The sequence below is a fragment of the Corvus brachyrhynchos genome, unplaced genomic scaffold (genome assembly GCF_000691975.1).
Source record: "Corvus brachyrhynchos isolate BGI_N302 unplaced genomic scaffold, ASM69197v1 scaffold310, whole genome shotgun sequence".
Taxonomy (NCBI): domain Eukaryota; kingdom Metazoa; phylum Chordata; class Aves; order Passeriformes; family Corvidae; genus Corvus; species Corvus brachyrhynchos.
Window position 1 is genome coordinate 3,686,963 of NW_008236213.1, and position 22,357 is coordinate 3,709,319.

Sequence of the window (22,357 nt, forward strand, 5' to 3'; positions counted from 1 at the left end):
ATTTGGTAGAGAAGCCACAGTATTACCCAGTTATAAAGATAATAATAGCCCGTGTTGAATTCAGTAGGCTATGATTAGATATAGCCAAATAATCATTCATTTTAAGTAACTCACCTTTTTATACATCTAACACTCCATCTGCTTGGTAATTCAACACATAAAAAAGGCAATTTCAGCCATCTGTTCCTCACTTGTAGTGTCTTACTAATACAGCGCATTTAGATATTTTAGTTTTGAACAGTCTATGCTAAGTTCTGCTATTTGTGAGTGCTTTAGCATCATCAGAGGGACATGGTGCCACTTCAATTTACTCTGCGTGTGTGTGTGAATGGGGGTCTGAGCATGAGCAGCTGGAGTCAGAGCCCTTGTCATTGGGCTTGTGTGTCCGTGGGGCGAGTGTGTGCAAGTGAGCGTGGGATCACTAGCAGGTGTCAAGTAGGACCCAGTGGTGAGTCCTTAGTCCTTGCACCCTGGGGCAAGATTCTCCTTCTTGTTACTGCAGCATATGATAAGACTTCTATCTGATATTACCAGATCTGGTTCATAATTATAACACTGTATTCGTGAAGATGGCTTACTTCTAATTTTTGTTTCATGGAGAAATTTTTGATATATGATTAACAGGAAATTGATAGGACAAGGGGCAACGGCTTTAAACTGAAAGAGGAGAGATTCAGATTATTTTTAGGAAGAAATTCTTTACTGTGAGGGTGGTGAGGCCCTGGAACAGGTTGCCCAGAGAAGTTGTGGATGCCCCATCCCTGGAAGTGTTCAAGGCCCCATTGGGCGGAGCTTTGAGCAACCTGGTTTAGTAGAAGGGAAGTGTCCCTGCCCATGGTAGGGAAGTTGGAATGAGAAGATCTTTATGATTGCTTACAACTCAATCCATTCTATCTTTCTATGATCCAGTGGCTGTTATTCCTACATATCAGATCTAGCAGAGCAAACAAGCACCTGCTGAAATCAGGTCAAGAGACCTAAGGAATATTTTCTAGATAATAGAGAAAGTAAATCCATGACTGAATACTTAATGCTTTGTATTTTAAGATGTGTCTTTTCAATGCTTGATATAATTCTTTTGAACCTCTAGTGACATAGAATCACACAACAATCTGAGCTGGAAGGATCATGAAGTCCAACTCATAAGTGAATGAGTTGAGAGTGTGAATAGAGGGATCAGACCCACAACTTCGGCAGTTAGCACCATCCTCTAACCTACTGAGCTAATCTCAGTGTAGCTGATGGAAATTACCTCATTTCCACATGGTTTGAGCTAATGACCCTGTATTGATAGCAATAAATGACTGAGTAGAAAAAAACAAGTTTTGGATTTAATTTACTTCCTAAGGGGGCCAAGGCAAATCATGTCTAAAATGTTTCTCTTCACTAGTGCTATACAGGAGCCCAGTGTTATTTGTTCATCTGAAGACCTATTCATTGTAGGCATCCAGCATTCAACTTGCCTTGGAGGAAGAAGTTTTCATGCCATGTTTTTTGTTAAGCGGTAGCATGTACAGGATTTGATAACAGCCAAGGAAGATATCATAATGGAGGTCAGATTTCTTGATTTTATTAGGGTCCGAGAAACATTTATGAATTCTGAATTATATTATAATTTTTAAACTGTGTAGTTGTATGAATGTGTTGGACCTCCTTTCTTTCAGGTTTTTTTTTGCACATCATACAAAGTCTTTACGATGTCCAACAAATTCATCAAATACATGTCTTTACTAGGCTCATTAGGAGTCCCAAATATTTTTACTAAAAGAAAAATCTTGTATAGCTTGCTATGAAAGTGCTTTTTAAATTGACATTTACAATTTTTCCTTGGGAGATTTTAAGTCTTTTTAGCCTAATTATCCTTTATTTCCTGGGAGGCATTTTCTATTGTGACCCTAGCTACTAGAAATTTTTTATGGCAATATATTGAGTTTGCGCAATATTAATTGGTCCATCTGTGTTTGAGTGATAACACAATGGAGTCCTTAGAGTAGCTATTATTTCAGCCTTACAGTATTTAATATTTCAGTGTGGCAATTCCCAGTGTGAAATAATGAATATGCTTGTGAAACACTTGGCTTATATTCTGTGCTTTAGATGATCCACAGAGAAACATCTTGCTCATAACAAGAAGCCACATCAAGAGAGGTTCATGCTAATCATAGCCAGAACATATTTACAATGTAGTAGCAAAGATAAACCTAGGTAGAGGAGTGGATACCATCCACTGCTCTTGAAAGCTCTCATCTCATGATGCAGTTGGTATTGGAGTGTTTCACACAGTTAACAGCAGTTTACAGCACCACGTAGATGCCTCCCAAGAATGAGCTGTGTGAAACCTGGCAGTTCACCAGCTGGCAATTAGCAGCACTCTCTCTTTTAGAGTTAATTTGCACCTGCATCTCAATGTACCGATTTCTTGTCATCTTCATAAAAGTGTATCCAAGGTGCTGGGGTAATCCTAGATTTTATGAAATCTAACACATTGGGGATACATGGAGCAGCCATGGCTAAATGTGTTTGCAAAGCTTCCGCGTGAGATCAGAGAATCATAGAATGGTTTCAGCTGGAAGGGACTTCAAATATCACCCATTTCCTGTCTCCCCACCACAGGCAGGGATGCCACACACTAGGTCAGGATGCCCAGGGCCCCATCCAACCTGGCTTTGAATATTTCCAGGGATGGGGCGTCCACAGGTTCTCTGGGTAACATATTCCATTGCCTCACCATCCTTTAAGTAAAGAATTTCTTCCTAATATCTAATCCAAATTGCACCTCTTTTGATTTAAAAACATTCCCCCTTGTCTTATCACTATCTGCCCGTGTAAAGAGTTCCTCTCTCTTTTCATAAACCCCCCTTAAGTACTGAAAGACGTCAGTGAGGTGCCCCCAGAGCCTTCTCTCCTCCAGGCTGAACAACCTCAACTCTCTCAGTCTGTCTTTGTAGGAGAAATGCTCCAACCCTCTGATCATCTTGGTGGCCCTCCTCTATGCTCTTCTCGTATTGGAGGCCCCAGAGCTGGATACCGCACTCCAGGTGGGGTCTCACAGGGACAGAACAGAGGGGCAGAATGCTCTCCCTTCACCTGCTGCACATGGATGCAGTGCATGAATGCTGGTGCTCTGGATGCAGCCCAGGACACGTTTGGCTCTCTGGGCTGTGAGTGCCCACGGCTGGGTCATGTTCAGCCTCCCACCCACCAGCACCCCCAAGTCCTTCTCAGCAGGGCTGCTCTCAGTAACTTCTCCAGTCTGTGCTCTTGTCTGGGATTGCCCCAACCCAGTTTTGCACTTGGCTTTGCAAAACTTTGTGATGTTCTTGTTAGCCATTTCTTGAGCTTGCCCAGGTACTTCTGGATCATGTTGTGTTCTTCTGTCATCAGCTGCACATGTCAGCTTGGTGTCATCTGCAAACCTGCTGAGGGTGCACTTGATCCCACTGTCTGTGTCGCTGATAAAGATACTGACAGGCACTGGTCCCAAGGCAGAGCCCTGAGGGACACCACTCATCACCAGCCCCCACCCGGACGTGGACCCATTGGCCACAACTCTGGCTGTCTCCATCCAGCCAGTTCCTTATCCACCAAATAGTCCACCTTTCAAATCCATCTGTCTGCAATTTAGAGGTAAGGATGTCCCTTGGGACCATGTCAAAAACCTTACAGACACTGGCTGGTCAAGGGATGGTTGTGTGTTTCTACTCACAAAAAGAGGGTTACTATTTTTCATATGTGTAAGGAATTATCTTCAACAACTGCAGTTAATTCTGTATTGACCAAAATATACGCAATAGGAGAGAACAAGAGAACCTCTCCTTATTTCCTTCTACACTTACAAGGGGGTACAGTGGTTTGGGACATAAATTGGTTTTATTGAAATCTGCCCAAAGCTTTGTTCACTAACAGGTTTGTTGATTCCATGTTTTATGTTCACAAGAATGTCGCAGTGACCAAGGAAGTGACCAAGGAAGGCAGGACTGGAGCTGTCATGCTCCAAGACCTCTTTCATTCAAGCTTCTGCAAGTTTTTAACTAAAGCATGTCACTCTCCTATGTATTTGTTTCCTGACAAATGTGTATTTGTGGCTGGAGTATGGACAGCTGCAGAATTTTCCTTTTAGAAATGTAACTGTAGCAATTTCCAAGGAAAGCATTTGCTCATGAAACTCATCAGGAAAATGATAATAGTACCTAATGTGTTTACACGTCTTTCAGACAGTGTCTGTATTAGCAATTTGTTTTGAGGAGATTCTGTTTCTCTTCTTACCACGTGCTCTTTTTTTCCTCCAATACATTTATGTGTTTATCAGATTTCCTTCAAAGGAAACTAAGCCAGATGCTCCAGCCCACTGTCTGCGGACATCATTAGGTTCCACACCCATACATGAGCCTTATCCCCAAGAAAGTATACAACAGAGATGCTTCCATGTCATCATCAGAAATAATTTAACTTATTCTTTTTTTTTTTTTTGTCTGTGTTGCATATTTGTAATTGTTGAAACACAGGCTTTTCTGTTCTCAAAGAACAGGTTTAGCCATGCATTTAAAGACTGACACTGGATCTGAATTTATGTACAGCTCAAAATGCTCAGACAAGTCTTGTGGCTCAGGAATAGCTTCAGATAAAATCAGTTTTCGGAAGCTCAGCTGCCTTACAATGAAGTAGAATTACTCCTACTGTTTCTGGCATAGAAAGGGAAGAGTCATGTAGTTTCCTTTCTCGTTTTCTTCCTTTCTGACATTACTGCAATACCTGCGCTTCCCAGAAACATCATGACTGCTTCCAAGCTCTGGCAGTGTGTGGTAGGGAAGTGTGTCAAATTTTGTTTTGTATGTGGAGGATAAGGGAGGCACTGAGACTCCATGAAACAGCCAGCATGACACACAAGAAGTTTGTCAGGGAGTTCTGAAACTAAAACTTTGCCAGCAGGAGTAACTTATGCTAACATACCCCTTTTTTTTTTTTTTTTCATAGAATCACAGAATCATCAGTGCTGGAAAAGCCCCTCAAAATCGCCTATCCCACCATAATCACCCAAAACACAAGTGCCACATCCAGGGGTCTCTTGGAACACTTCCAGAAGTGGTGACTCTTCCACTTCTGCACTGGCAGCCCAGGACAGATTTCTCATCCTTCAGATGGCTTCCTGACTGATGTCAAGGGTACAGAGAGGCTGTGGACAGCAGTCTGTGTTTAGTGATTAAGCCACAACACTTCTTTCCTATTTCAAGATTGAATTTAGAACAGGCCCTGAAAAAACCCACATTCCTTGGCAAAAAATATGATCCAAGATGACAAAGCAGAAAAATTGTCTCTAGCTATCAAAATGAAAAAGCAAGAGTTTTAAAAACTTTAACTGGAACCGTGCAATCTTCAGTATTACGGGAGAATTTCAGATGTTTCAGATGAATGCAAAAGGCAGGGGGAAAAAGAAGTGGAATTAAAAGCAATACACAGAAAGTAGGGTTTTTTTTTGTGAAGAAGACTCAAGAAAACTTTATACAAGGAATTTTTCAATGAATTTAAAAATGGGGTAACTCATGAAACAGACAATTTTATTCTTCAATGTTTGAAGAATATTAGTGTATAAAAGTGTACGTATTGAAGAGAATTATTTTTTCAGTGCTCACCCTAGAGAAAAAAAAAGGTCTAATATAATCCCACAAAAAGTGAAGTTATAGAAAAAGCAGATCAGGACTTCCTCAGAAGTGCAGAGCCACAGCGCAATGGGCAAAAAGCAAATATCCAAATGGAAACTGGATTTAAAGGAACAAGAAATCCTCATGATGAGAGTGATTAAGCACTGGAACACTTTCCCAGAAAAGCCATGAAATTTCTCTCCTTGGAGACTGTTAAAACTCAGCTGATACACCCCCACATTTTCAGCCTTGCGCCTGCATTAGGCTAGCTAGCACATTTTTACTCTTTTAGACTTAAATGTGACTTCTTTGATTATGCAATATAAGCCAATAGATGGAGGCAAGGATCCTGGCAGAGGCTTGGTTATAACCCTGTGTTCACTGGATCCCTGTCTTTGAAGAGCAGGATTTGCCCTCATGCAAATCTTCCTCTGTGCTGTCAGGAGCTTGTGAGTTACAGTGAACAGCAGAGGGATATCTTTTTGTGTGTGAATTTCCTTATTTCTTATTTTCTTTAAAATTCTGTGAATATTGTAATTCTTCATAAGAAAATTAATTATATTTTTTACAGTATCTCAGTCTTTTCAGGAGAAAAAGGAGCTTTGATTTAAAATAGTTTTTTCCTTTGAGGCACAAAGAAGTAAAAAGAGAAGGTAATCTATAAGGCAGAACAACTTTCATTCTTTTTTCAGCTTCAATTCAGAGACTGCTTTGTGTGCTTTTTTACTTTCAGTAATAAGCAGTTAAGATGTTGCATATTTTAAACACATTTTCTAGCAGGAATAGGGAGAAAATTGAAGTGGTAAGAGAGAAAGAGAAACAAGAAAGAAGATATTAAGAAAAAAGCGCAAGATATTAGACTTTTTTTCCTAATCTTTAGCAATTTCTTTTTGCTAGTATTCTTACACAATATAACCTTTTGAAGAATAACATTGTTTGTGAATATTTTATGAAAGGGGATCTTAGATTAAACTCTGTTGAAATATTCATTGGAAAGATTTCAACCAGCTCTGACAAATAGCCCTTAGCTTCATAATATTCATTACAGTCTGTTTTGTTATCTAAGCATCAAAAGCAGTGAAACACATTCCATTTACAGGAATGTGGAAGGCAAAGGGGGAATAATTCAGTGCTGGGATGCTAAACACAAGTGCAGCCTGGAAACACATCTTCAAAAGTAACTGGCTAAATTCATGGTAATGGTCTGTATTTTAAAAGAAAGAGAGTTATCTCCTGTTACGAGCAACACTGATTTTCCCCATAGAGGTCACTTACCAATGTACTTGGCCACACTCCCCTGCTGTTCACCAGCACGTCTCTGGAAGAATGCTTCGGCAGGCCCCGCAATGGATGGTGTTCCCTGCTTCCTGCTTTTGTTAGGCTTAAAGCTAAATTGCTGCCAGACTCCTTCCAGCTACACCATACTGTAGTGCACTGGAAGCACTCTAAGAATTTGTTTCAGAAGCCAGAAATGATGACAGGCACCTGTTTAGGGGCAGATCTGACACCTGAACTCGCTGGCACCACAACCCTTCCAGGGAAAAACTTTCAGGCCTTAGTTAACAACAGCTAAACACAGTTTAACAAAATCTTTTCCCTGCATGTATACTTAAGTGCCTTGCTGGGTAGCAAACACTTCAATGAGTGTTTGGAATTTGTGATAAAATACTCACATTTCAGACAGATTCACTTTCAGATAGGTATATTCAAATAGAATATTTTTCCTTATTATCTGTGTGATTAATGTTGCAGGGGTAGAATATGCTATGACTTGAATAATCCCTGAAGGAACTGATAGACTTGCAGGAAATCAGCAAGGGAAATTACCTCATTTCCACATGGTTTGAGCTCTAAGCTATGCATGACGTTTCCCTCTGAATTAAATAGCTGAAAGTGTACTGGAAAGGGTTTTCCTTGGGGAATTTTATGAATAGGAATGAAGGTCCTAGGCAGCTTATCTTAAAAGTAAAGTGCTCTGACCTGGACAGGAAGAAATAATAGTTACTTTTACTTCTTTGGATTTGACACTCTGGTGCTTATTGACTTATTTCATTGGGAATTTGTTCAGCTTTTAACTGCAGGAAAACAATTTTATGGTTAGCACTAAACATACACAGAATTTTAGAAAGGAGGGGTAATGGTTATTTCCTACCTCTGTACATAACCCTTTTGAAGGCAGTCCTTCTCTCCATTATAATCTTAAAACTTTTCCTCTGAGATCATAAGCATTTTCTTGAAAGGACAGGCCTGCAGTTCTTCGGAGAGAATAATAATATCAATTCTGTAACTGAAGTGCATCCAAATGTGAAGGCATGTTTTTGGATACCGTTAAAAGGAAATTTAGGATGCAAACATCAGCTATGCATTAGGTTAGTAACCACTATTTCTGCACCATTGATTTCATTCTGATAATAGCTGACACAACTCATCACTTCATTCTTACACAGTGTCAGTGTAAAAACTCAGTCAGAAAATTAAAAAGTTTTAGCAGAAAGATGTTCAATATGCTGTCATATGAAGTGTGAGGGTAGATCTCTTTTTACTGAGTAACAGAAATCTACTCTAGAGGCAAAATGATGTACAGCAAAATACAGTAAATTAAATTATGTATCATCATTCCCTCTTTATTATGTACATTATAGTAATGCTCCAAAATACACAGCAACTGTAAAGTTCATTGAGGAGGAAACTAAACACTCTCCACGTAAGTTTACTGCAGCTTGTTACCCAACACTCCATCCTTACAGAATGGCTTTTGGAAAGCACAAAACTTTATAACAGTGTCCTGTATTAATTTCTGCAGTGGTGGAAATTAAATCTCAAAGAAATGTGTTGGAAAACATTCAGTGTTTTTTGCTTCACATAGAAACAATGTCAAGAGAAGAAAAATATGAGCATCTGCTGTTGTACTGCAGAAAGGAAGAAGCAGTGCATTATTACAGCTGGTGGTGGGGGTCAGCGGCTCTGACCCAGGAAGAGGTGACCGGTCTGGAGAGATGGTCCCGAAAGGAACCGTCTTCCCTAGGCCCGGTGTCTTCCCTCAGCTGCTGGCAGGAGGGCCCTTGCAGAGACTGTCAGCTCTTCAGTGATTGTCAGCTCGTGATTCCAGCTCAGCTCTGCAGGGCAGCCTCCAGACCAGACCAGCTCAGAGAGAGAGACGAGAGGTTCGTGTGGCTGGTTCTGCACAGAGGTAGCTTTATTGTTGGTCCCCTCCGGTGAAGGGGAAAGCCAGGGACGAGAACTCTCTCCCACAGGGGCAGAGGGCTAGCTTTTATAGGGATACAGGGGATGGGTGAAGGCCAATGGGTTACAAAGGATCTGCATAGGGTCTCCTAAAGGATTGTGGGTCTGTCTTTTCTCGCCGTGACCAAAGAAGTTGTTGCCTTTCCAGGCAGTCCTGCTGGGCGATTGTGAAATCTCTTAGCAGAGATCCCTCCAGGTCAGGGGCTGGGCATACCCCACAGTGCATGAACCTCAGTGGAAAAGCAAAAGTCATGGCAATGACGTAATGGAAGACAGAATTAAATCAAGCTCAAATAACTTGGATGTGTTGGCAAGATGTTGAGGTGGTTGGTTTGCTGGAGCTGATGTTCCAGATTGGTCCCCAAATCACACTGCTATTCTGTGACAAATGTTTCCATTGCCAATCTAGAAAGAGTCTTATAATTTCCCTGTGTAACACGTTATAAATACAGTGTTAATGCATTTCTAGGAATTGTGATAGTGATGGATTCTAAATCCTTGAACTTTTAGTGAGAATTCTTAATGGAGGGAAAAGTAACTGGTCATTACAAATAATGCAATTCCTTCTGTTAAAATGAGTCAATAAAAGGCTGCAGCAATTATCTTAAGCAGTCACTGATATTTGCTTCTGAACCTGATAAGAGGCTGTGCAGCAAGTTGTACAGTGAGATTTCTAGACATCCATGGAAGAGATACGGACACTTTTGCTTATAGCGAGCATACTGAGTGAAGACAGAACAAAAGGACATGGGAAGGGCTCAGTGATTTCCAGGCCAACTGCTAAATGAATGCTAAAATGAAGGTAGGAATTTTTCTTGGACTGTGCTGCTGTGGGTTTTTCACACAATGGGTCTCTCTATAAAACTCAGCCTCTAGAAAACACCACTGTATTTCCTCTTGTTCTTAAAGGGAATAAATTTAATGTCACAAGGCATGTTAACTGGCATTTTCTAAAGCTGGCTGCTCAGGCTTTCACAAAAATAACTTTGCAATTTAACAGGCAGAATTTTGCATCACACCAAAGCAAGCAGTATTTGACTACTATTTGCCAGCGATTCTCAAATAGATATAGTAATATTTCTAGAACTTGCAAAAAAAATCTCTGAAATGAAACTATTTACAGGTACTCAATACTGGAATGGAAAAGTATGTACATTCCTAAATTGTATTTAGATTTCTATTATTCCTCTTATTATTTCAGACCTCCAGAAGTTTCCAAATTCCCTTCCCCCAGCATTGAGGCAGGCTGCAATTTTCCATAGTACTTAACATGCTGCTACATATTCTCATTTTTGCTACAAGTACATGCCGTGGGTTTCAAGTGCTTGTTAAACACAGCCACAGTAACCTTGTGGGGAAGCATCCCAGGAGGACCTCTGCAAGCTTGAAACAAAGAATTCAGTATACAATGGGCATCTCTCACAGTTTCCCGGAATAACGAGCACTACACATGACACAAAGGATTTCTGTGGTTTCAATGCTGCCTTTTTCCAGGAAGTGAGTTGGAAAAGGCTTGGCTTATTTATAAATAAAACATAAATATTTGGATGTTTATGTGATTAACAGCATGACTTGCTCAAAGTACTAGACTGTAAATGTCAGTTCTAATTCTCCTTTCCCTCATACCATAGAACAGCACTTTTAATGTCAGCATTTAAAACATTTTTGAAGTTTTGAAAGAAAACCAGGAACAATATTGTAGACTGCCTTCTGACACAGTGTCTTTCAAGATAGGATGTTGCTTAATGGTGATCTCTTGTCCTGGCTTCTGCTATCTCTTAAATAATGTTGACAGTAGTGGCTTTGTTTTTTTGAAGTATCCCAAATTTTTCTGGCATTAAAAGATTCAGCCAAAAGGAAAAGATCCATAAAAAGGGCGGGTCTGCTTCTTCTCTCCCTTCACTCTTTTTTACTGGCCCTGGAAGAACTGATCTCACTGACTTACTCCGGAGCTAGCCCTGACTCAGCCAAGCCCTACAACATTTAACTTCCATTACACAGGAGATGCTCTTCCTGTTCACAAATTAAACAACAAGCACTTAATCAAATCCCAGTAGAGGCCCAGGCAAGCAGGAACAAGGAGTTATTAGGATGTCAGAAATAAGGACCATACCAGGAAAGGATGAGCAGAGCACTGCTACACACCAACACATCGTTGAGAGTCATAAACCCACCTGCTTGATCTACAGACAGTCAGTTGCTGTGAAACAGATGGTACACAGGAAAAAATGTGTTCCCTTTTCCTCCTGCTAGCATTCTTGATTTTCAGGAAACCTGAGGTATCCAAGGCCCTGGTGCCTGTCCTGCCCCTGAAGGCCTACAGGACCATGCTTGAGGCAGCAGGGTAGCTCAGTGGGAGGGGAACATGTCCAGCCTTCACAGGCTTGGCCACAGGAGAACAATGCAGGGAGGCAGGTGTTTCACCTCACCAGCCTTGCAATGCTTTGTGCTTGCTGCACTGTGTAATAATGACTGAAAATTCCAGGCACTGTGTCCTCTCTCCACCTTGAGCCTCTGCCCAGGTTTTAGCCAGTTACCAGTCACTTCTGCCTCCAGGGGTGAGAAGCCCCCTGTGGATTAACATCCTCTGCTTCTCCAAAGTCCTGCACCTTCCTGTAGCTCTGCTCTTCACAGAAAGCTAATCTGTATGCCATGGTTCACAGTGCAATTGTCTAAAGACCTTTCTGAGTTTGAGCCAAGTATGTTGCACACTAAACTGGTTTTACTCCAGCCAGTATGGGAAGCACTTATCCTGATCGTGCTGCAGTTTGAACATTTTGTAGTTAGATCAGCGTGAAAGACGAGGTAAACAAAAGTTGGGAGAGGCCTGGGTATAGCTCACATATCTGAGCCTGGGTGGGTTAAGCATTTGGAAGAATTTTGGCTGTGTTGTGTCAGGTACTTTAATTGTATGTGGGCAAGCGCTGATGTAATCCAGAATAAGGCGATTATGTGCAGAGCAAACAGTTATTATTTTACCAGTGTGTGCTTGACTGACTTCTATAAATACAGTAACAATCTCTAAGGCACTGTTTCGCAACCTTATTTATAGCAGATTCTTTATTTAGTTATGTCCAACTAATTAAACAGAAAATATAATATTTAACTCAAGCTGAACCACCAACCATTGCCTCTATGGGAAAATACTTCAGAATAGACACAGCGATTCACACAGAAGCTGCTTCCTTCTGCAATCAGAAAACATTTTGGCCATCAAGGACTTAGGTCCATACAGAACACCTTGCAGTCCTTGTCCTTGCTGGGTTCCCCATGGGTTCACCTGAGAGACCCTTCTGGGGTAAGAGGGAGGACACACCTGCATCTTGCCTAGGTACAGACTTGGGATGCAGCTGGGTCACATCTCCAGGAATACAGGCACTCTCATTGCCACAGCACAGGCCTAAAAGGAAACAGAATGGAGGAAAAGATCCAGGAAAAAGATAGAAAACATATAGCCTGGGAGAGAGAGAAGGAGCAAATAAACATGCAGTATGCAGACGCAGAGTTCAAACTGAGGAAGATCTGTTCACATGTCTTTTTCACTTTGAAACCACAGCTGGCCTCAAGAAAAAACCAGTCTCGGGAGAAACAAACTATTTTAAACTGCCCTCGTGCTCCTGTTCTTTCATAGTGAGTCACACTGTTCTGCCTGCTGCCAGCTTCAATTCCCTGCTAGGACTTCGGTTGAAAAAATCTGGAGGCTCGTACGTACTCACTGACAGTGTGGCCACCCTGTCTCATAGAGAAACTGGGGGTTGGGAGGGATAGGAGTATCCCAAACAACTGAAAAAAACACCTATTTTTTCCCTGAAAAAGGAAAAACTAAAACTGAAATCACAAGGCTTCTAGGAAGTGCAAAGTGCAATGTCAGCACTGTGCTTGCGTGTGGGGCCAGCAGAGGTAGGGGATGCAAATGACTCTGAGCTACAGTGGGAGTTTTTACTGAAACTCTGAATAGTGTAATTAGAGCTGGACCCTAGAAAGTAGCCAAAGTAGTACCACCCAGAGAAAAACAAAGACAAAAGCTTAACTGTAGAATTCTTCATTCGGTGTGTATCTCTGTAGAGGACCATTTGAAGTCAGATTTCACATCATCCCTTACTGAATGTATTTTTCAGTTAAGTCCTGAATGGAGCAACATCATTCACATGGTTAGTTCCAGTCAGAGCATTTGTTCTGAAATAATCTCCTGTAGAAATGGTGGTGCATAAAGAGCCGAAGAACGAGTATGCCAAAGAGCAAGAAAATAAATGTCCTGACTCTTATGGTACAGCTGCCTTTGCATGCAGTCAGTCCCCATCAGTGGTGATACAGTTGCCACTGTTAAATCATCTTCTAAATTCTGTCAGTTTTTGTTACTGTACAAATCTGACCTCATCCTGGTCCCCTGCCAGCACCAAAGAGCTGCTCTATTTACCCACTGTTGATGTAAAAGGTTTACAGTAAGATATTTAGGATGGAGGGAGAATAAAAACCAGTGCTAATACAGCAGCTTATGACTGAAACATAGTTTAAGGTAGCTTGCCAATTTGTCTCATCTAAGTCAGTGAATAAAGACTTTTTAAAGTTTTTCCAGAAGCCCCTACTTCTGATCCAATTTTTCTCTGCTCTCAGGTCTAAAAGACTTGGTAGAGAGAGGAGAGACATTTTATATTTTTGTCCAAACAAAAATCCTGAATCCTAGCAATGGATTGCAAGATATTTGCTTATTTATCATGCTTTATTACATTTTTATAAGGCCAGAAGGTGACAGAAGGGACCATGAGCTTGTATAGTTTGACCTCTTGCAGACCACCAGATTTTTATGTTAAGGACATGTTTTCTGGGGAGCGTCTTTTGGATAGTTTGCACTTGTACTGAGGATTTCAAATCACCATTTATCTTGACAGTGTCTTATGCAGCACACTGATCACTGTCATCTCTCCTCCGAAGTCCATGTACAAAGACAATATCCTTCATCTGACCAGGAGGCCAATGGCAGCCTACTGTGGAAAGGATAAGGCAACCCAACAGCTACTGGCCCAAACAGCACTGCACTGTCTTTCCTATTATCTTGTGCCAACTTCTCCACAGGCAACTAAATTCAACAATTAAGAAAAAAACAAAACTCCTTTGGATGGTTTAATCAACTTATGGAAGGATCCAAGGAGTCCCAGAGCCCTGGGCTAGGATCAGGGAGGGTGCAACCAGCCCTTCCCAGCCATCAACCTGCAACATTAGTCCTGCTGCTCACAGGCCCATAGCCTCAAACAGCCAGGAGGCACAAGGAAAAGCTTTTGAGCTGTGTGTAAATACAGAATAAACGCAGGCTCTGCAACACTGCTTTTACATGTGTTTAATCAGATTGAGTGAGTAGATAAATGTGCAGTTGCATCCTGGGCAGTACAGCAGGGTCAGAACAGGGTCAGAGCAGTCATAATGGGTCTAATGTCTTTATTAAGTCCTTAATTTTCGGTAAGGATTTTAGTTCCCAGGATGCTTGTATAAATATCCTTCTTTGAAGATTATGACCAAGAACTCAGTATGATGTGACCATTCTTTTTAAACAAATATTCTCTGAGAAGTAAGTGGTGTCTCCTCTTTATTTTTTTTTTTCTTGGTTTGAGTTTTCTGTCACAGTTCTAGCCATAATTTTCTTTGGGTCTTGGTATACTGGAAATACACCATACCTCAGGATAAACACAATAAATGAAATACCGTAACTGGTTTTATGTGTGTGTAATATGTGGCAGCTTTCATTAAAAGGGTGCAGCTAAGCAGCAGGGCATCTGGCTGCCCTGTTTGCCCAGTTTTAGCTCTATTTCATAAATTCAGATAAAAACATGGCAAGGAAGCAAAGCATGCTTTGAGACCTGGGTGTACTCTGCTGGGGGAAGCCAGAATCTGCTGCAGCAGTGGCAGAGGCCTTTTTGGGTCACAGCAAGGAGGTGCCAAGCCTCAGAGATACCCATGGAACAAGCAGGCCTCCTCAAGACCCAGGAGAGGCTCCGTGCAGTTTATTAGAAAGCTAGAAAACTGCTGGAAGTCATTACAGCAAGAGCAGGAAGAAGAAAGGATGGGCATTGCTCTGTCACCATGCATGGGAAGAGGGGGAGTGGTGGTAGGGATGGATACTTCTTTTCAGCTACTCATGCTGGATTTAAAAGCCTCTTATTTTAATATACAATTTTTTTGGTTTTGGAGACAAGTTGTCTCTATATTTGTTGTTTTACTGTAACTATACTTGCACATTGGGTTTGCAATAACAATGTAACATTCTGCATATTTTAATAGGTTTATATTAACTTGTGATACTTGGAACTATGAGAGAAGCCTCTTTTTGAGGTTGCTGTGCTTCTAAGAGCTAGAAAGAAGATTGTGATGAGAGATAAACAATACTCCAATGTGCCTATCCCTGCCCCAGACTGGGTACAGTGTGCATTTTTCAGGCCATTTGATTAACTTTCACTTCATCCCGACCCTTAGTTCCTGGAGGACACAGACTGCCATTCTGCAGCCCCTCCCAACTCAGAAGTAAGGCTGCATCACTCAGCTCTCTTTCCCCCCAAGCCTTCTTCCAAACTCTGTCCCAGTTAAATCTGTCCCAACTCCCAGCCTGGCTGTAGCTCTTGGGTTCCCCCACTGCTGCCTACCAAGATACATCTGGTGGGCTTCTCTGGCAAAGGCTGCACAGAGGAGGCTCCAAGAGCAAAAGGTAGAGTACAGGTAGAAAAAGGAAAATGCTATTTTTAGTCATGTCAGATGTAGAAAGATTTATAGCAGGTTCTTTATAAAGCTCTGAGATTCCCCGAATCTTTTAAAATTTCTTCTTTGAGTTACAGCTTTCACAGAAGCAACAATCTTGCTCCACCAATTTACATGTAGAGCATATGCCAACCAGCTATCTTAGCTTGGCAAACTTTTCCTTCAGTGCAAATTCCAGTAAAACTTTATGTTAAATAGAAGGGAAAATGTTTTATAGATGTTGTAAAACCCCCACTTTTTTACTTTAAGCCAAACCACAGTAACTTCATAAAATGAATTAATTTTCCCTAATGCATCAGAGATACTGTGATGAACAGAGTGGAAAATAATCTGTTGTAAAATTCTGACATGAGAATTACAAAAGGAATCAGAGTGCATGTAATCTGTCTGATAAGTAGCACAAGATTTGTTATATGTCATAAAATTTTTGAAGTAAAAAATTACATTGTCTGCACCACAAACAGTATGTGAATCTAACAGAAACCATAATGTGTATCTGGTAAATAATTTATGTTATTGTAGAGAACTTTTTCTGTTGTTGTCATTTTTATTGTTATTATCTTCTTATTATGTCAATGTAATACTTTGAAGATAAGGATTTTCTGATCAGATCTTCCTATTGCTCAAACTTACATTTCTCACTGGCAGCTCGTTGTAAGTTGTTGACCTTTTTGCTTGTTTTGACTCTTTTTAGGAGTGTAGGAATATGATGAATGATTAACTTCCTCCTGATATTATCTTACTCCACACAGTTCAAGTAGATTGTTAGATTTTTTTTCTCCTCCCTAACAAGGAAGAAAAAGAAAAGGAAAAAATACTTTCAAAATATTTTCAAAATCCTTAGTGACTGATCTGTAAAATAGTGAAAAATCCCCATCTCTTTTCTGTGAAAACTGGTTTAGCAAAGTAAAGGGCAAAGATTCAGCAGAAATCATGTTTTACACTAAAAGAAAAGGTATAAAATGCTCACATGAGAAACTTCTCAAGTCTGCCATATTACCCAGGCTTTCCAGTGATTTTGTTTGATTTTTATTGTTGTTCGTAAGTCTGTGAAAGACATTTATTACTCGGTATAAAATCCTCCTCAAATTTCTCTGCTTCCTCTGCAGAGATTGGTGGCTACACAAAAATGTGCCTGTGCTCTTCATCATCCATAAATCATCTGCATTTTCCACAGCTGTTCATGACTCTCCAGCCCTTCACCGGTGCCAGTGGTGTTACTCCCAGTGACATACATCAGTTTTACCCTGGTCTAATCCCCCACCTCACCCCTTTGTAAATGCTTGTACAAATGTGCTGAAGAAGAACATAGCCAGACACCATGCAGGCACAACGACAGAGTTGTTACGGTGCTCCCCAAGCTGTTTCTCATTGATGCAACCACTAACCTGCTCTTCAGAAACATACAAATCACAGCCTTTCCCAACCCTTCATTCTACATACAGATATGTTAACACACACTGGTTGGGTGTTGCTCCCAGGAAAACAAAAGGCTCCAGGGATCTTCTTTCTCAGCTCCCTCTAGTGTGTCAGATGAAGCCAGTAATAGCTTTTTATATTCTAAAAACCTCAGCACAGCTGAACTTTGCTCTGTCTTAAAATGCTTTTGCTCTCCTTGGGGCTTTTAGCACACTAGGTTTTTCAGTTTTACATCAAACCTTGCCTGGACTCCTAACAGTGAACTCCTTGGCTCAGCTGGAGTCAATGACCTAAGTCCTCTGGCCTGCAGGAAAGGCAGGATTTCAGCTCTCATTCTTGCAAGCTTTCTTCATTTTCACTGTACCCCTTCATCTTTATTTTTCATTTCCTATTGCTATTTCCTAAACCTCCTTCATTGCTGGTTCATAGAAATTTGCCTCACATTCTCTGTTTCCTTGGCATTTGTTGCTCTTCAGATGCTTCAGTTATAAACTTTGGATTTGTGCTTGTTGTGGGTGTCTGTGTCCTGTTTCAAATGAAATCATCAGAGCCTTTTTACTGGGGGGGTACATTTAATGCAAAGTTTCACTGCAAATGTGCATGTTTGCTCAGCTCCCTGAGCCAGCTGACTGATCATTTTTAACACCATGTGGTGCTGGTGCTCGTATCCTTGCCTGCGTGTTTTCTTGAGCTTTAGGTCATTTGAGGATAGAACATGGAGTAATGGGCACAAACTGAAAGTGGGGAAATTTACGCTAAATATAGGAATAAATTCTTTACTGTGAGGGTGGTGAGACACTGGAACAGGTTGTCCAGAGAAGTTGTGGATGCCCCGTCCCTGGCAGTGTCAAGGCCAGGTTGGATTAGGAGTTGAGGAACATGGTCTAGAGGAAGGTGTCCCTGCCCATGGCAGTGGGAGTTGGAGCTAGATGATCTTTAAGGTCCCTTCCAACTCTTAATGTCCTATTATTCTATGTTTTCTAAAATACTGTTGCTTAAGAATGCCAACAATTCAGGGAATTTTCCTTCTGAATGAAAATGGAACTTCTGATAGCCAGGCCCACTCACACTTTTGGTCCTTGCTGTCCAAGTGATGCAACAGGCACAGTCCCAGAGAGTGACCTTTCTCTTTGTTGGAAGGATGCCCATGCCTCCTCCTCTTCATGGATCAATCTAGGGATTGGAGATGATTAAAATGCCATGGTTTTGAGAGGACTGTTTGATGTGTGAATTGTTTTGACTGGCTATCCACAGGATGATAACGATGTGTCCTAAGTGATTGCTCCTTGGATTGAACATATTTAAAGCAGGAGTTTGCAGTTGTGTTCAGGAATGCAAACAAGGAAAAACAGAAGAGAAATACTGCAAGCCTGAATGGTGCCCTGCTGTCTTCTCTGAAAGGGAGGAGGTACAACACAGAAGGAAATATTGATTCAATCAATCTACTGGCTGCTGAGGGTTGTAAGTGGTTGCTTCTCTATCTGTAGAAAATATGTTTATTTGTGGTGATCTCCACTTAGAATGTACTTGTTACCTTGAAAACCGCCACGTTGGGAAGCACTGCCCTTCCTGTTATTTCTGCATGGAAGATGCATTGACACCATAGTGAGGTCCCAAACTTTCTTTGAAACGCCACTAAAAAGTTTCTCTGTGTTGAATCTGTGTTCTGACTCTTTGAAGATTCAAAATCATCGCTCCTTTGGATAAGGAGCTTGCTAACACAGTGTAGTGGTTTGGTCCAAAATACTCATTACTGTTTATCTTCTGTGAGATAAGAATTAGGAGAAACGCAAAGCAGGCACCAAACTTGAAAGAATATAAAGAAGTTTATTAACAGACCTAAAAGAGGAAAAAAAAAATTATACCATACCTTCAGAACTCTCCTCCTCCTCCCACCTTCCTCCCTTCTTCCACTGACAATGTAAAAAGACAACCCTTAAGATGTTCCGTCTGGTTACCACTTCCATAATAACCTTGTTCAGTCCATTTAGAAAGTCTCTTGCTCATGCTATGAAAACATTATCACAACGAGCCAGACGCCCACTCCCAAATAACTTTGTTCAGTCCATTTAGGAAGAGGAGTCTCTGCTCGTATGCGAGTCCCTTCCCCCGACTTGCAGCTTTTCCCACAACTGCTTTCGAGGGTCCACTCTTGAAGATTTTTGGGGTACAATTTTAAGGTTGAGCCGTTCAGAAACAAAAACAGAGGCCCTTCTCCTTCCCTGGGAGCAAAGGGTCTTCATCATCTTCATCGTTAGGACTATCTCTGGGAGCATCTCTAGGAACTGAGGTTTTCTCCTTTCCCATTTGGAGCAAAAGTCCTCATCTGGTTCATCTCTAGGGACTGAGGTTTTCTCCTTTCCCGTTTGGAGCAAAAGTCCTCATCTGGTTCATCTCTCCCTGTCCAAACTCCTCATGAAATTACAGCTGCGTCAGCATCTGCCTATCTCAGCGCAGGTGCTTTTGCTCACGAGTTGAACACTCCACCCCCCATATCTTCATGAAATTACAACAGGATACTCTGATATATCATAGCTTCACAACAGAATTTCAGCTTTAAGCATCTCCTCTCTCTCTTCCCTCAGGTTTTCAGCTCTTCACAGCAATAAAAAGGGTTAATCTCACCTCGGCCTGGCAGCTGTGTGGCTTATCGATGTTGGTCAGCTGTTGGTCACCTGACCTCTGCCGGACAGAGGTGCCGCTTTGCTGAAATCTTGGCCGCAATGGAGGGGGGGGGAACTGGGGGGGGGGAGTTTGTCTATTCTTAAGTGTGGATCACAGAGGTGGTCACAACCTTAGGTGGCTCAAAGAATTGTCCATATTCAAACTGGCCAGCTGATAGGTTCTGTCACGTCATAGTGAGAGCTGTAAGAAGAACATCACTTCCGAGACTTAGCTTGCTAACCTATGACAGTGGTACTCTTTGAAACTTGAGCCTTCAAATTGTTGACTCATGCAGCAGCCAGCTTAAAAGAAATGGCAGTTCCGTAAACTGTGGGTTTTAGTTACAAAATATCGCCTCCCTCCCTGCGGGGATCAGGAAGAAGGTTTCTCACTTCTGTTCCTCACCAACATTTATGTTCACTAGAATGCTCCCTGTTTAATTCAATTCATACCTGCTGTTTTTGCAGAGTCCTGATGTTGTTAACATTTCTACCATCCTTTCTAAATGGTAGAAAGCAATCGTTTTCTTTGGGGCATGGGGTGTGATCCCATGGAGCTACTATCTGAAAGCCTACACAGAAAATGGAATTTGCAGATGATGTATCTTGTGGATGGAGTTACAAAAACATTATTTTGATTCCAGCCTCTCTGTATCAAATAACATCTTGAAAAACCAAGAGTTGGGTGAAGGCTCTTTTAGAAGATACATGCCATGCCTGTCGTACATTCTTAAGGCACGTTGTTCTAAAAATATCTCAGGCCTAGATGATTTTATCCTGAACATCTGGGTAAGTGCACAGGCATGCAAAAAGGAATAATGATAAATCTAATTTCAATTTTCCTTTGAGGATAAATATTATCAGTTATAAACAAGATATTAGCAATTATCAATTAATTAAAATTTCATCTCCTTGAGTAGATGGTAAGATACTAGATGTGAGTTATGATAACCATGTCTAGACTAAGGAGCATAAGCTTCTTTATTCCCTCCCTGTCAGGTGTGTTTGACAGCTCATATCAGATTTTGTAACACCACTCTGGCTGTTTTTAAGTTTCCCCTCTGCTTCCAAATTGAAACTGGCAAACACTGGATATGAACAAATATTCCAGCAGTGTTATGAATTGTAATGCCAATGGTTCTTGAACAATAGTGTTCCCTGCTGAAGAGCTAACACAATTGTTTGATGTCTCTCAAGTCCCATTTAACTTGACTTTTGGGAGTGGTCCTTGCAGCCAGCCACCTCCATACTAGTGTCTAAGCCCTGCTTTGGAGGAAGCTGGCTGGAGCAGCCCTGAGCAGAGCTGTGAGCCAGCAGAAAATCAGCAAGTCAATCACGCCAGCAGCACTCAGACTGATGCCTGGCCCTGTCGAATTTGGCAGATAGGCATAGCCTTTGACTCATCTCGTAACAATGCCCAAGGGCTATGTGGTTTGTTTTTGCAGCTCTGATACTTAAAAGCAGTTTAATAATATAAAATCTGTATCCCTCCATTCAGACTGACCTCTTCATGAGAACTAGAACTGTATTTGAAGAATACAGCTGTTGCTGTAAACCAGAGTTTGGTAAGAGGTCACATCTGAAGTGCTGTGTCCACCCTAGGGCTCCTGAGTACAAGAGAGGCATGCATCTACCTACAGGAGGGAGTCCAGCAAAGGGCCATGAAGGTGATTAAGGTATTGGAATATCTGATGAACAAGGCAAGGCTGACAGAGCTGGGGCTGTTCAGCCTGGAGAAGACTCAAGAGGGATTTTATGAATCTGGATAAAAATCTGATGGGAGAATCAAGAAGCTGGATTCCTGGCTCTTCTCTGTGATGCTCAGTGAAAGACAAGAGGCAACAGGCAGGAACTGAAATACATGAGTTTCCATTCAGACCCAGGAAAATAACTCTTTTAACCTGAAGGTGGTCAAACACTGTGAAAAGCTGCTGAGAGAGGTTGTGGAGTCTCCACTTTTGGAGGTACTGAAAAGCTGTCTGAACAGGGCCCTGGACAACCTGCTCCATGGGACCCTGCCTAGAGTAAGGGGTTGGACAGGATAATTGCCGAAGATGCCTTCTAGTGTCAGGTGTTGCTTATAGAATATGTTCTCAAAAAAGTAAATCTACAATATTTTTAACCTACTGGACAGATAACAATATTTGCTGTCTTACGCATGAGCCTGTTAGCTGTCTAAGTGGAAAAACACCCTATTTAGTTGTGCTTATGAAAATTACATATGTACAAAATACAAGTACGGTATGTATTTTATTCTTTAAAATCAGTGTTAGCCATAAGGTCTGATGGGCTTTCTCTCTCTCTCTTTCTCTCTCTCTCTCTCCTTTTGGCAGAATTGCTCACTGTGACCACCATTTTCAACCTCAATGTAGAAGAAGCCAAATCTCAACTGCTGTGATAGGCAGTGCCAACCACCCTACAGGGCTTCCTCAGCCCAGCTCAAGCTCTGCTTCCATGGCCAGCAGCAAAAATTCCTGTCCACAAGTGAAAGGGGGAACTTTTGCAAGGGGCAGCCCTTGTATCTAGAAACAGGAGCAAGTTGTACAACTACTACTCTTTGCCAAAATTTCTCCAGTAAAATATCCCAAAGGTTTTGAAGGCTTTAACGTGTGAGCACACATTTTAATAAATCAATAGCTGGGGGACTGA